The sequence below is a fragment of the Myodes glareolus genome, chromosome 20 (assembly GCF_982192425.1).
Source record: "Myodes glareolus chromosome 20, mMyoGla1.1, whole genome shotgun sequence".
Lineage (NCBI taxonomy): Eukaryota > Metazoa > Chordata > Mammalia > Rodentia > Cricetidae > Myodes > Myodes glareolus.
This window is the reverse complement of record NC_142045.1, coordinates 58,374,669-58,389,643: the sequence shown is the minus strand read 5'-3', so window position 1 is coordinate 58,389,643 and position 14,975 is coordinate 58,374,669. Positions and strand designations below refer to the sequence as shown.

Below are 14,975 nucleotides of genomic sequence, written 5' to 3'. Positions count from 1 at the left end.
GCTATAATATAAGAATACATTGTGAAATGTGTGGATAAATAGCTATCATCCTCATGAAAGAAGCAGAGATGGAGAGAGACTGCCACAGAAAACTGTAAGTGGTTAGAAGTGGAGACAAACAGAAGCAGCCCAAACTGACATATCTACAGTACAATTCCTATATTTACAATTTGGGAAACATTGCAGAAAAGAAGTGGAAAGATTACCAGAAAACCTATGCATCTACTACAAGATTGTGTCTCCTGATAGGACTCATGACAAATCATATGACTGCTAAATAAGACTGGGATAATTACAATACCAGTTGACATCTTAACATGAATGGAGTAATTCCACAGTGTATATTATAGGTGAAGATCTATACATAATTAAAGATTTCTGAGAGAGGGAGAATTAATATGCCCATGAATCAGTACCTAACTGTTATCTAATATCAAATGATCACCTCTAAAATCTTAAATATACAAACAAACAACACTTAATTCACTTAGCAGATTGTGTTTATGCATATATCTCTTTCTGTAAATGTGTGTGTGTAAGACTAATAATTAAAAAGAGTCCATGAATTTGAGAAGGAATGAGGCAAGATGTGAGGGATGAAAGAGAGGACGAGAAAGGAAGGATATGATATTTCAATTAAAAAAAATATTTTATTTGATGGAGTCGTGCTCCCACCTACACCTGGAGCTGTGGCCCGGCCTGAACCTGAAGGAGGAGAGTGTTTGGGCTCCCAGGTGGACAGCCAAGCTCTCTAGGCCCTAGCCTCCAGTGGCACCTGAGACCCAGCCCCAAACACTGAAGCCCCAGAGACTTGGTCAAAACCTTCCGAACCCCCCAACCATCCCCCACTACATCAGAGACCGCTTGAGTTGCAGACCTGCCTGTACCTGGAGGACTTGAGTGCTTAGGTTCCCAGATGAAAGGGGTCCTGCTACCTAGGCCCTAACCCAATAGAATATCCGGCCCCAGCACCAACCACGGAAGTCCCAGTGATTTGGCAGCAGCTTCTCCACATCCCCCAAAGATGCCCCACAGGAGCCCTGGCCCTGCCTGCATCAACAGGAGGTAAATATTTGGACTCCTGGCTGAATGACCTGCTTTCTGGGTCCTAGCCCCGAGGTGGCACATTCTGAGCACCACCCCCATGCATTGAAACCCCAGAGACCTGCAGCAGAATTACCATACCCACAACCATCTGCCACTTCATCATCCTCCACTGGAGCTGTGGCTCCACCTGCACATTGAGGAGGTCAGGGCAGGGTTGACTGCTCTGCTCTCTAGGCTTCAGATTGCAAGCCCCACCCCGACTCATGAACATGGAGGAGCAATCAGTAGAGCCACAGGCCCCAACTGTACTTGTATGAAGAATGGCCACCTAAACCACAGACCCCATCTGCACCAAATGGAGGAAGAGAAAGCTGCTGAAGCACAGGCCCCACCTACACTGACTGGAGGGGGAGATGGGTAGACAACACTATGAGAATACATTCAAAAACATGAAAGAACAATATGGCAACACCAGACACTAGTGGTTCTACAACAGCAAGACATGAACATCCCAACGCAGGTGTATCAGATAAAAACTTCTTAAAAATAACTTTATGAAGATGGTAGAGACCCGTAAAAAGAAATGAAAACTTTCCTAATAAGTGGAGAAAAAGACAAACGAAAAATTAGAAGGAATCAACAAATCCCTTAAAGAAAGTTTTTTTTTAAAAAAAGCAAGCAAACAGGTGAAGGAAACAGTCCAAGCATTGAAAATTGAAATAGAGGCAATAAAGAAAACACAAACAGGGGATTCAGGAAGCAGAAAATCTTGGCAAATGATCAGAAACTACAAATGCAAGCATAACCAACAGAATACAAGAGATGGAAGAGAGAATCTCGGGTGTTTAATATACAATAGAGGAAATAAATTCATCAGTCAAAGAGAATGTTATATGCAACAAATTCCTAATACAAAATATTCAGGAAATCTGGGACACCATGAAAAGACCAAACCTATGAAAAATAGGGATATAAGAAGGAGAAGTCCAGCTCAAACACAGAAAAAATGTATTTAACCAAATAATAGAAGAAAACTTTCTAACCTAAAGAAGGACATATTTATGAAAATGCAAACGCTTAGATAACACAAAATAGACTGGACCAAGAATAAAAGTCTCCTTGCCGTATAATATTTAAAACACTAAACCTACAGAAAAAAGAAAGACTACTAGAAGCTGTAAAGGAAAATTACCAAGTAACACAGAGAACCAGAAGGTCCTGGACAGATGTATGGCATACACTAAGAGACCACATATATCAGCCCACACTACTATACCCAGCAAAGCTTTCAATCATCACAGATGGAGAAAACAAGATATTTCATGACAAAAACAGATTTAAACAACGCCTAACAACAAATCCAACCATACAGAAATTACTAGAAGAAAAAGTCCAACCCAAGGAAGTTAGATACACACACATAAATACAGGTAATAAATAATCCCATGCCAGAAAATCTTAAGGAAAATACACACACAGTACTACCAATAACAACAAAAGAAAAATGTAACCGGACTAACAATCACTGGTCATTATTATCTCTTGATATCAATGGCCTCAGTTTGACTAGAAAAGACAAAGGCTTAAAGAATTGATTTGGAAATAGGATTCACCCTTTTGTTGCATACAAAAAAATACACCTCAACTTCAAAGAAAAATATTACCTCAAAGTAAAGGATTGGGAAAAGATTTTTTCCAATCAAATGGACTTAAGAAACATATGATATAGTATCTTGATATCTAACAAAATAGACTTAAAGCAAAAATTAATCAAAAGAGAGGGAGAAGAACATTCCATGTTCTTCACAGGAAAAATCCATCAAGATGAAGTCTCAAGTCTGAGCATCTATGCATCAAATACAAAGACACCCACATTTGTAACAGAAACATTATTAAAGCTTAAATCCCACATCAAACCCCGCACATAGATAATGGGAGACTTCAACACCCCACTCCCACCACTGGACTGGACTGCCAGACAGAAACTTAAAACAGAAATAAAGGAACAAACAGATGTTATGACTCAAATGGTCTTAACAAATATCTATAAAACACATTTTACTCAAACACAAAAGAATATACCTTCTTCTCAGCATCTCATGGAACCTTCTCTAAAATAGCCCACATACTCAGTAACAGAGCAAACCTCAACAGATAAAAAATATTAGAATAACCTCCTTATCTTGTGGGATCACCATGGCCTAAAGTTAGAATTCAATAACACTAATTGCAGAAAGACCACAAATTCATAGAAATTGAACAATGTTCAACTGTATAACTCATGCGTCAAGGAAGAAATAAAGAAAGAAGTTAAAGACTTCCTAGAATTCAATAAAAATGAATGCATAAAATGCCCAAACTTATGGAACACTATGCAAGCAGTGCTAAAAGGAAAGTTCATAGCACTCAGTGCCTACATAAAGAAAGTTGGTAAGTCTCACACTAGCAACTTAACAGCACACTTGTAAGCTCTAAGACGAAAAGAAACAAATTCACCCAGGAGGAGTAGACACCAGGACATAATCAAATTGGGACTGAAATCAATAAAATAGAAACAAAGAATACAATGCAAAGAATCAGTGAGACAGAGAGTTTGTTATTCAAGAAAACCAACAAGATAGCCAAACCTTTATCCAAACTAACCAAAAGGTAGAAAGACAACATTCAAATGAACAGAATTAGAAATGAAAAGGATAACAAAACAACAGACATGGAGGAAATCAAGAGAGTCATTAGGTCACACTGCAAAAACTTGTATTTCACAAAATTTGAAAATCTAAAGGAAATGGAAAATTTTCTGGATAAGTACCACATACCAAATTAAATCAAAACCAGATAAACAATTTAAATAGACCTATAACCCCTAAGTAAATAGAAGCAGTCATCAGAAGTCTTCAAACCAAAACCAAGCCAGGGTCAGATGGTTTCAGTACAGAATTCTACCAGAATTTCAAAGAAGAGGTACTGCCAATGCTCCTCAAATTGGTCCATACAAAAGAAACAGAAAGAACATTGTCAAACTCTTTATACGATGCTATTGCTACCCTGCTACCCAAACCACACAAAGATCCAACTAAGAAATAGAATTACAGACCAATCTCCCTCATGAACATTTATGCAAAAGTATTCAATAAAATATTTCCAAATGTATTCCAAGAACACATCAGAAAAATCATCTACCATAATCAAGTAGGCTTCATTTCAGAGATGCATGGATAGTTCAACATACGAATATCTGTCAATGTATTCCACTATAAACTGAAAGAAAAAAATACATAAACATTTCACTAGATGCCAAAAAAGCCCTAAGAAAATCCAACACCACTTCATGATAAAGGTCTTGAGGAGATTACGGTTATAAAAAATATATCTAAATATAATAAACACTATATATATAGCAAGCCAACAGCCAAAACCAAACTGAATCAGAGATACTCAAAGCAATTTAAGTAAAATCATAAATAAGCAAGGCTTTCTTCATATCTATTCAATAAGGTACTTTAAGTTCTAACTAGAGCAATAAGACAACAAAAGGAGATCAAGGGGATACAAATTACAAAGGAAGAAGTTAAACTTTGCTATTTGCTGCTGATGTCATATAACATAAGTGACCCCAACAATTCTACCAGGGAACTCCCACAACTGATACACTTCTTCAGTAATGTGGCAGGATACAAGATTTACTATAAAAAAAATCAGTGACCCTCCTCTATGCAGATGATAAATGTGCTGAGAAAGAAATCAGAGAAACATCACCTTTCATAATAGTCACATACAACATAAAATATCTTGGAATAACTCTAATCAAACAAGTGAAAGGCCTGTATGACAATAACTTTAACACTTTGAAGAAATTGAAGAAGATATCAGAAAATTGAAAGATCTCTCATGCTCTTGGATAGGAAGGATTAACATAGGAATATTTGCAATTTTATGAGAAATAATCTACAGATTCAATGCAATGCCCAACAAAATTTCAACACAATTCTTCAGAGACCTCAAAAGAACAATATTCAGCATCATATGGAAAAACAAAGAGCCCAGGATAGCCTACAATAATCCTGAACAATAAAGAATCTTCCAGAAACATCACCACCCCTGACTTTAAACTATACTATAGAGCTATAGTAATGAAAACAGCTTGGTATTGGCATAAAAACAGACAGGTGGACCAAGGGAATCAAATTGAAGACTTTTATATTAATCCGCATACCTACAAATGCCTGACTTTTAACAAAGAAACTAAAATTATATAATGGGAAAAAAAGAATCTTCAACAAATGGTGCTAGAATAACTGGATGTTGACATGTAGAAGAATGTAAATAGATCCATATCTATCTTCATCAAACACAAGTCAAAACGGATCAAAGTCCTCAATATCCACACTGAACCTCATAAAAGAGAAAGTGGCAAGTAGCCTTAAATGCATTGGCACAGGAGACTACTTCCTAAATATAACAGCAGTAGCACAGATATACTGAGAGCAACAATTAATAAATGGGACTTCCTGAAACTGAGTAGCTTTTGTAAGGCAAAGGAGATAGTAAAAACAACACAAAACAGAATGGGGAAAGTTCCTCACCAACCACACATCTGAGAGAGGAATCATCTTCAAAATATATAAAGAACTCAAGAAACTCGACATCAAATTACCAAATGACTCAATTAAAAAAGGGGGGTACAGATCTCAACAGAGAATTCTTAATAGAGGAAACACAAATGGCCAAAAGACACTTTGCTCAACATCTTTAGTGAAATGTAAATCAAACAACTCTGAGATACCATCTTACAAATGTCGGAGTGAATAAGATCAAAAACACTGAGAACAGCTTATGCTGGATAGGATATGGAGGAAGGAGAACACTTCTGTATTGCTGGTGTGATTGCAAACTTGTAAAGTCACTTTGGAAATCAGCATGTAGTATCTCAGAAAACTGGGAACTATTCTTCCTAAGACCCAGCAATACCACTCTTGGGCAGATACCTAAAGGATGCACGCTCATACCACAAGGACATTTGTTCAACTATGCTCATAGAAGCATTATTTTTAATAGGCAGAACCAGGAAAGAACCTAAATAGCCCACAACTGAAGAATGGAAAAAGAAAATGTGGTACATTTACACAATGAATTACTAACCACTCAGTCGTAGAAAACAGTGATATCTTGAAATTTACAGGCAAATGTATGGAACTAGAAAAAGCCATCCTGAGTGAGGTAATCCAATAAAACAAGCATGATATGTACTCACTCGCAAATGGATATTAGACATAAAGCAATGGATAACCAGCCTATAGTCCACAACCCCAGAGACGATAGGTAACAATGAGTACCTTAAGAGAAATATACATGGATTTCACTAGTATGGGGAAATAGACAAGTTCTCCTGAGAAAATTGAGAGGGGAGAGTGAAGGGAAGAAAAGGAGGGAGAGGAGAACTAAAGGAAACTGGATGGATGAGTTGGGAAAAGAACAAAGAGGGAAAACAAGAAAGGAGCTATCTTGATAGAGGGAGCCATTAGTGAGAAACCTGGAAGTAGGAAAATTCCCAGGAATCCACAATGATGACCCCAGCTAAGACCCTAAGGAACAATGGAGAAGGGACCTGAACAGGCCTTCTCCTGTATGCACATTGATGACTAGCATAATTGTCATCATTGAGCTTTCATCCAGTAACTGATGGAAGCAGGTGGAGAGATCCACAGTTAACTACTGGGCCTGGCTTCCAGCATCCAGTCAAAGAAAGGGAGAAGCGATATGAGCAAAGGAATCAAGACCACAATGGGAAAATCTGCAGAAATAACTGACCTGAGCTCACTGACTCCAGACTGACAGTGGATGAAACTGCATAGGACTGAACTAGGCCCTCTGAATATGGATAACAGTTGTGTGGTTGGGGACTTGTGGGACTACCAGCAGTGGGATCAGAATTTATCTCTAGTGCATGAACTGACTTTTTGGAGTCTATGCCGTGTGGATGGGTACCTCGCTCAGCATTATTTCCCAGCTCCCAACCCCTCCTAGAACCCTGGACCCTCGCTATCTACCAAACTTTATCTTCTTTCTTGTAAAACAAAAACAAAAACAAAAAGCCTCTAAAACATGGAGAACAATTTATGTTGGGCAACTGCTCCTGGGCATTCATCCTTCCTGCCATGGCCATTGATAGACCCAGTGTCATCCCATGAAAGAATACTGGCTTTCCATCTCACAGCTATGAATTTAAAGCTAGTGACAATCCTCCTGTCTCTGTTCCATTGGTAGGTTGATATACATGCAACACCCCCATGCTTGACGGTTTCCAACTCTCATAGTTTAAATTGTTAACAAGAAGAATGTGGTCAGATAAAAACAAATGGTTTGGGGTGTCACATAAATCTATAGCATAATGCCATTCTAGTCCTGGGGAAGACTGTGGAAGAAGTTATTGAGAAACAGAATTGCAAAATAGATGAAGTCAGCTTGCTTTTATAGATTTTTATTTAGTATCAGGGAACATGCAGACATTCCACAAAATTCACATGGAGGGAAGAGATCAATATCTGGGAAGTGGCTCTCTCCTCCATGTTGATCTCAGGGGTTGAGCTCAGGTTGTTATCTTGTTTAGCTTGGTAAAGCAGCATTACCCACTGAGTGCTGGGAAGAAGGGCAGAAGAAGAGCCGCCATGGAGCTGACAGAGACAGACATGCCAAATCTCTCCCAGTAGGCCACTGTCACATGGTAATATACGGATTAACAAAAATGGGTTAAATCCAGATGTGAGAAATAGCCAATAAGAAGTTAGAACTAATGGCCAGCAGTGATTTAATTAATACAATTTCTGTATGATTATTTTGGATTATTTTGGGTGTAAGATAGCCAGGACAATAAGCAGCCTCCTGTAACAACTGAGCTGTCTCACTAGTCCCAGATTTCTTTATGAAAAATTAAGAAGCGAGAAAAAGAGAAGATAATAGAAGAATTATTAAGGATAAAAGTTGAATGATATACAGACATATATTGCATTCATAGTCACAGTTCAGGTGGAATTGTTAAATGAGACAGGAGTACAGTGGTTACAAGTGGCGGTGCTCCCTTCACATACCAATGTGACAAAAAATGGGTCAAACATGAGGCAAGAGAATTGCAATATAAGATGGAAAATCAACCATCTATCTGAGCAGAGTACATAAGAATCATATCGCAGAAACATAAAGTGATAAATCAAAAATCCATTATAAACAACAGACATATGAATATTGGTAGAGAGTCTTTTTCTTTTCCTTTGGCATTGACATTAGACAGTGGCCAAGAGAATGACCATGACAAAATAGATTGATAGGCAACAAATTGTGTGGCCTTAACTAGTTTAAATGTAGTATCTGGGGTAATGAATAAAGAATTTATGTGACCTGCCATAGAAATACAGACATAAAAAGTCGCTGCATGTCATTCAGTCAACAAGTATTTATTACTTTCTGTGTGTAAGGCACAAGATATTACAATGAACAGAACAAAGATTTTTGTTCTCTATGGAGTTTGCAAATCAAGCTTACTCTTCAATGTTTTTTTAATTGTTAAAGGATATAAATTAGATACATAAGATTTTAAATATTCATAATATTTAAAGAAATTTAAGATAGATTCAAAACATTTATGCCTAAATTCAGCTATAGTATTTGGTCATAGCAATGCTATAATAATGGTAAACTCTGGAGATTGTTGCAAACATTGTTGTCTAAGACACTTTGGGAATTTTTAATACAACAGAAATTGGTTGACTTACAGAAAATAGAAATGTTTCCCTAAATTCAACAGCCTGGGAAGACCTAGGTTACAGCCCCTGAAGAGCCAGTGTGGTCTGATTAGTTTCTTAACACACAGATTGCTCCTTTTTTCTGTGTCTTTACAGTCTCAGTAAAAAGAAAAGTCTGGGTCCACATTTATAATATCACTGAGTTCATGCACTAGAGCTTTCAGGGTTGTCCCCAAGCCTGCTTTTCCCAACAGCATCACATTAGGGATTGGTTTCAGTATAGGAATCTTGGAGAACATAAACTATAAAATCATAGCAGTTATGAAGTAAAGGGCAGAGAAGAATGGAGAATGCAGCCTAAGGCAGAGTTATAGGATCCCAAGTCTGGAAAGGGTATTTACTTCACTCTGTGGGAATTTTTTATGGAAAAAACTTAAAGCACTATATAAAATGTTTATTAAGTAACTGTGATGGTTTAAATAGGTACGGCCCCTTAAATTTATCTGTTTGAATTCTTGGCTCATAGGAAGTACACTATTGAGAGGCATGGCCTTGTCATGGAAGGTGTTCCCTCTCCTGAGAAAGTAGGTCACTGGGGGGATAGGCTCTGAGGTCTCAGAGGTTCAACACAGTTTCTCCTTGCTTCCTGCAGCCTTCAGCTCTTTCTCCAGCACCGTGCCAGCCCGCATGCCATCTGCCGTGACGATAATGGTTTAAAACTCTGAAACTATAATCCAGTCCCAATTAAAGATTTTCTTTTATAAGAGTTACCATGTTCACTCTGTCACACATCATTGCCCCAGCAACTGATCAGCAGGCAAGTCTCTTGTGGTCCGACCACTTTCCTGCCATCCCTAGCTGTGTCGGAGGCCCCAGGAGGCAGAGTCCCCACATTCAGTGACTGGAGGGAAAGCGGAATGCTGGCTTTCCAGGCTGGAGAGCTGCATTTACTTGGCCCTGGGTTGGAGGCACTTCCTGTGCCCCTCCCCAACCCTTCCCAGTTCCAGCAGCCTGGCAAAAGACAAGTCTCCTGTGGCAAGGCTGCTCCACTAACATCCCCAGCTGCATCAGAGGACCCCAGAGGCACAGCCCCACCTGCATGAAAAGCAGGACGAGACTGCCCAGTCACCATCCCCAACCACATCAGAGACCACCAGAAGCACTGTCACAACCGGCACTGATTGGAGGAAGAGGCCAAACTGCCAGTCAGCATGCAAGAGTACCTTGGTAAGGTCACTCCACCACCTGTCTCAGTGGCATCAGAGGTCACCTGGAGGCACAGGCTTCACCTGCAACAATCAGAAAAAAAATCAATACCTGTACCTATAATTACCAAAACCCAGATTGGAAGAAGGCAGTTCAGAATACATTCAGTAGCAGAAAGAACAATATGGCACGGTCAGAACCTACCGGTTCTAAAGTAACAAGACCTGAACTTCCAAACACACATGAAACAGAAGAAAGAGACCTCAGAAATAACTTTATGAAGATGAAAGAGACATTAAAGAGGAAATGAAAAAATAAACTTTTAAGAAAAGACAAATAAGAATTGGGAGATTTCAATAAATCATTTAAAGAAAGTCAGGAAAGGCGAGAAACAAAAATAAACAAACAGGTGAAGGAAACAGTTCAAGACTTGAAAATTGAATTAGAGTCAATAAATAAAACACAAACTGATTGATTTCTGGAAATGGAAAATCTGGGTAAATGAACAGGAACCACAGCTGCAAGTATAACCAAGAGAATACAAGAAATGATAGACAGAATTTCAGGTATTGAACATACAATAAATGAAATAGATTCCTCAGTCAAAGAAAATGTCAAATTCAACAAATTCTTAACACAAAACATTGAGTAAATCAAGAACATCATAAAAAGAGCAAACCTAAGAATGGTGAGGATTAGAAAAAGGAGAACTATAGCTCAAAGATACAGAGAATATATATTTAACAAAATCATAGAGGAAAACTCTCCCAATGTCTATGAAGGTAAGAGAAGCTTACAGAACACCAAATAGACAGGACCAAAAAATAAAAAGAAGTTCCTTCACCATATAATCATCATAATCATAAAAACACTAAACCTACAGAATAAAGAAAGAATACTAAGAGCTGGAAAGGAGAAAGAAACATATAAAGGCAGGCTTATCAGAATTACACCTGATTTCTCAATGGAGACTCTGAAGGCCAGAAGTCCTAAACAGATGTGTTGCAGACACAGACTACTATACTCAGCAAAGCATCATAGATGGAGAAAACAAGATATTCCATGATAAAACCATATTTCAACAATACCTAACCACAAATATAGTCCTACAGAAAGTACTAAAAGGAAAGCTTCAACCCAGGAAGGTAGCTATACCCACAAACTCACATACAATAGATAATCTCACACCAGCAAATCCCAAGAAGGGAAACACAAACATACTACCACCACCACCAACAACAAAACCAGAAAATAATAGGAATTAACAATTACTGGCCATTAATATCCCTTAGTATTAATGGACTCAAGTTGTCTATGAAAAGACACAAGCTATCAGAATGGATATGAAAACAGAACTCATCCTTCTTCTGCATACAAGAAATATACCTAAACTTCAAAGATAAACATTAGCACATAGTAAAGTGTTGAGAGAATATTTGACAATCAAATGGACCTAAGAAACAAGCTGGTGTGGCTATCTTAATACCTAACAAAATATATTTTAAACTATAATTAATAAAAAGAGATAGAAAAGGACATTTCATGTTCATCATAGGACAAATCCTTCAACATGAAGTCTCAATTCTGAACATTTGTGCCGCAAATACAATGACACCCACATTTGTAACAGAAATATTACAAAAGCTTAAAGTACATATCGAATTCCACACACTAATAGAGGGAGACTTCAATATCCCACACCCACCAATGGACAGGTCTGCCAGACAAAGGCTTATCAGAGAAATAAGGGAATTAACAGATATTATGACTCAAATGGGTTTAACAGACATCTATAAAACATTCCACCCAAATACAAAAGAATATACCTTCTCAGCAGCTCATGGAAATGTCTCTAAAATTGACCACATACTTGATCATAAAGCAAATCTTCACAGACACAAAAAAAAAATTGGAATAAATCCCTGTATCTTACGGCTTAAAGTTAGAACTCAACAACAACACAAAAATACAGAAACCCTACAATCTCATGGAAAAACGCTCAACTGAATCACTGCTGAGTCAAGGAAGAAATAACAAAATTAAAGATTTCCTAGTATTCAATGCAAATGAAGGCACAACATATTGAAACTTATGGGACATTATGAAAAGAATTTTAAGAGGAAGGTTCAGGAGCTGGGCCTGGGCTGCAGGCGCATCCCGGCTGGAGGCAGTTGCTGGGTCTTAAAGGCCTCCCTGAGGACAGGTGGACCAGGGGCCAGCTCAGCCACATTCCTGACCAGCAGGGGCCCTGACTTCTAGCAGAGGGCCATCAGAGGGGTGAGTTTCCTTCAGGCCAGGGCAGGGTCCCGGTGAGGAGGAGCTTGGGCGTTCCCTGACCCCATAGAAGCCCAGGTCGCCCTGCAGTGCTGGCTACCCCCTCCCGCCTGCCTTCCCAGCTCCCATCCAGGCACGTATTCCTATATTTCTCCCTTCTCCCTGGGGCCATACAATTTCCCCAGCTCAGCTGCCTTGCTAGCTGGGCCTGGGCTGCAGGCGCATCCTGGCTGGAGGCAGCTGCTGGGTCTTAAAGGCCTCCCTGAGGACAGGTGGACCAGGAGCCAGCTCAGCCACATTCCTGACCAGCAGGGGCCCTGACTTCTAGCAGAGGGCCATCTGAGGGGTGAGTTTCCTTCGGACCGGGGCAGGGTCCCGGTGAGGAGGAGCTTGGGCGTTCCTCGACCCCATAGACACCCAGGTCGCCCTGCAGTGCTGGCTACCCACTCCCACCTGCCATCCCAGCTCCCATCCAGGTACGAATTCCTATATTTCTCCCTTCCCCCTGGGGCCATAAAATTTCCCCAGCTCAGCTGCCTTGCACACTGGGCCTGCATTGTAAGCACATCCCGGAAAGAGGGAGTGCCTGTGCTTCAATAGCCTGCCTGAGGAAAGGTGGGCATTTTGTCAGTGAAGACCCTGCCCAAGAAGGGAACCTGACCCGGTAACAGAAGTTCCAATAGAGAACATTTGAAGTAAGAGATGGGCAGACGCCAAGGCAGGACCTCATCCAACAATCTGAAAAACAACATGAAAACACAAGATCCCAAGGACCCTACAATAGAAGGATTTGAACACCTTAACCCAGAAGAAGTGGAAAAAAGTGTCATTATGAAAGCAATAGAGTCCCTTAAACAGGATATGAATAACTCCCTTAAAGAATTGGATGAGAAATATAACAAAAAGTTTGAAGAAATGAGTATAGAATTAGATGAGAAATATAACAAAAAGTTTGAAGAAATAAATAAATCCGTGAATGAGACCCTGAGAAACCAAGAAAAAACTATCAAACAAGTAAAGGAAACAGTCCAAGAATTGAAAACTGAAATGGAGGCAATGAAGAAAACACAAACAGAGAACTGGCTGGATATGGAAAACCTAGGTAAACGAACGGAGACTACAGAATCAAGCATAACCAATAGAATACAAGAGATAGAAGAACGAATCTCAGATTCTGAAGATACCATAGAGAAAATAAATGCTCTGGTCAAAGAAAATGGCAAATCCAACAAATTCTCTACACAAAACATTCAGGAAATCTGGGACACAATAAAAAAACCAAATCTAAGAATAATAGGGATTGAAGAAGGAGAAGAACTGCAGATCAAAGGCCCAGAAAATATATTCAACAAAATTATAGAAGAAAACTTTCCCAACCTAAAGAACGATATTCCTATGAAGGTTCAAGAAGCATACAGAACACCCAATAGACTGGATCAGAAAAAAACATCCCCTCGCCATATAATAATCAAAACACAAAACATACATATTAAAGAAAAAATTTTAAGAGCTGCAAAGGAAAAAGGTCAAGTAACTTATAAAGGTAAACCTATCAGGCTTACACCAGATTTCTCTATGGGAACCATGAAAGCCAGAAGATCCTGGATAGAGGTACTGCAGAAACTAAGAGACCATGGATGTAAACCCAGACTTCTATACCCAGCCAAGCTATTGTTCACTATCAACGGAGAAAACAAAATATTCCAGGATAAAAACAAATTTAAACAATACGTAGCTACTAATCCAGCCTTACAGAGAATATTAGAAGGAAAATCACTGCTGAAGGAATCCAACATTCCCAACACGGCTTACAATAACTCGAACATCTAGCAATCATTCACAAGCACAAATCAAAGAAGAAAAACACATACACTCTACTACCTAAAAAAAAAAAAAATGATCGGAGTCAACAACCACTGGTCATTAATATCACTTAATATCAATGGACTCAATTCACCTATAAAGAGACACAGACTTAGAGATTGGATACGAAAACAGGATCCAACATTCTGCTGTTTACAAGAAACACACCTCAACCACAAAGACAGACACCTACTCAGAGTAAAGGGTTGGGAAAAGGTTTTCCAAGCAAATGGACCTAAGAAACAAGCGGGTGTGGTCATTCTAATATCTAACAAAATCGACTTCAAACTAAAGTCAATCAGAAGAAATGGAGATGGACATTTCATACTCATAACTGGAACAATTCATCAGGAAGAAGTCTCAATCCTGAATATCTATGCTCCTAATATAAAGGCACCCACATATGTAAAAGAAACTCTTCTAGAACTCAAGGCAGTCATCAAACCACACACACTAATAGTAGGAGACTTCAACACTCCTCTCTCACCAATGGACAGGTCAATCAGACAGAAACCAAACAGAGAATTGAGAGATTTATTGGAGGTATTGAACCAAATGGACTTAACAGACATCTATAGAACACTCCACCCAAATAGGAAAGAATATACCTTTTTCTCTGCAGCTCATGGAACCTTCTCGAAAATTGACCACATACTTGGTAACAAAGCAAACTTCCACAGATACAAAAAAATATTAGTAACTACCTGTGTCTTGTCAGATCACCATGGACTAAAATTAGAATTCAACAACAATACTTCCCGCAGGAAGCCAACAAACTCATGGAAGCTGAACAGTCAACTACTAAATCACCCCTGGGTCAAGGAAGAAATAAAGAAAGAAATTAAACTC

General features: G+C 39.0%; 1 protein-coding gene across 1 annotated transcript in view; it reads right to left on the bottom strand.

The window, feature by feature from the left end:
- The window catches only part of Naaladl2 (N-acetylated alpha-linked acidic dipeptidase like 2), a 911,861-nt gene extending 901,797 nt beyond the window's left edge, over positions 1 to 10,064 (bottom strand). Inside the window, exon 1 of the mRNA XM_087899634.1 lies at positions 10,007 to 10,064. The gene's annotated coding sequence lies outside the window, so the exon portion shown is untranslated. The remainder of the gene's footprint in view (positions 1 to 10,006) is intronic.
- Between the last annotated feature and the right edge of the window lie 4,911 nt (positions 10,065 to 14,975).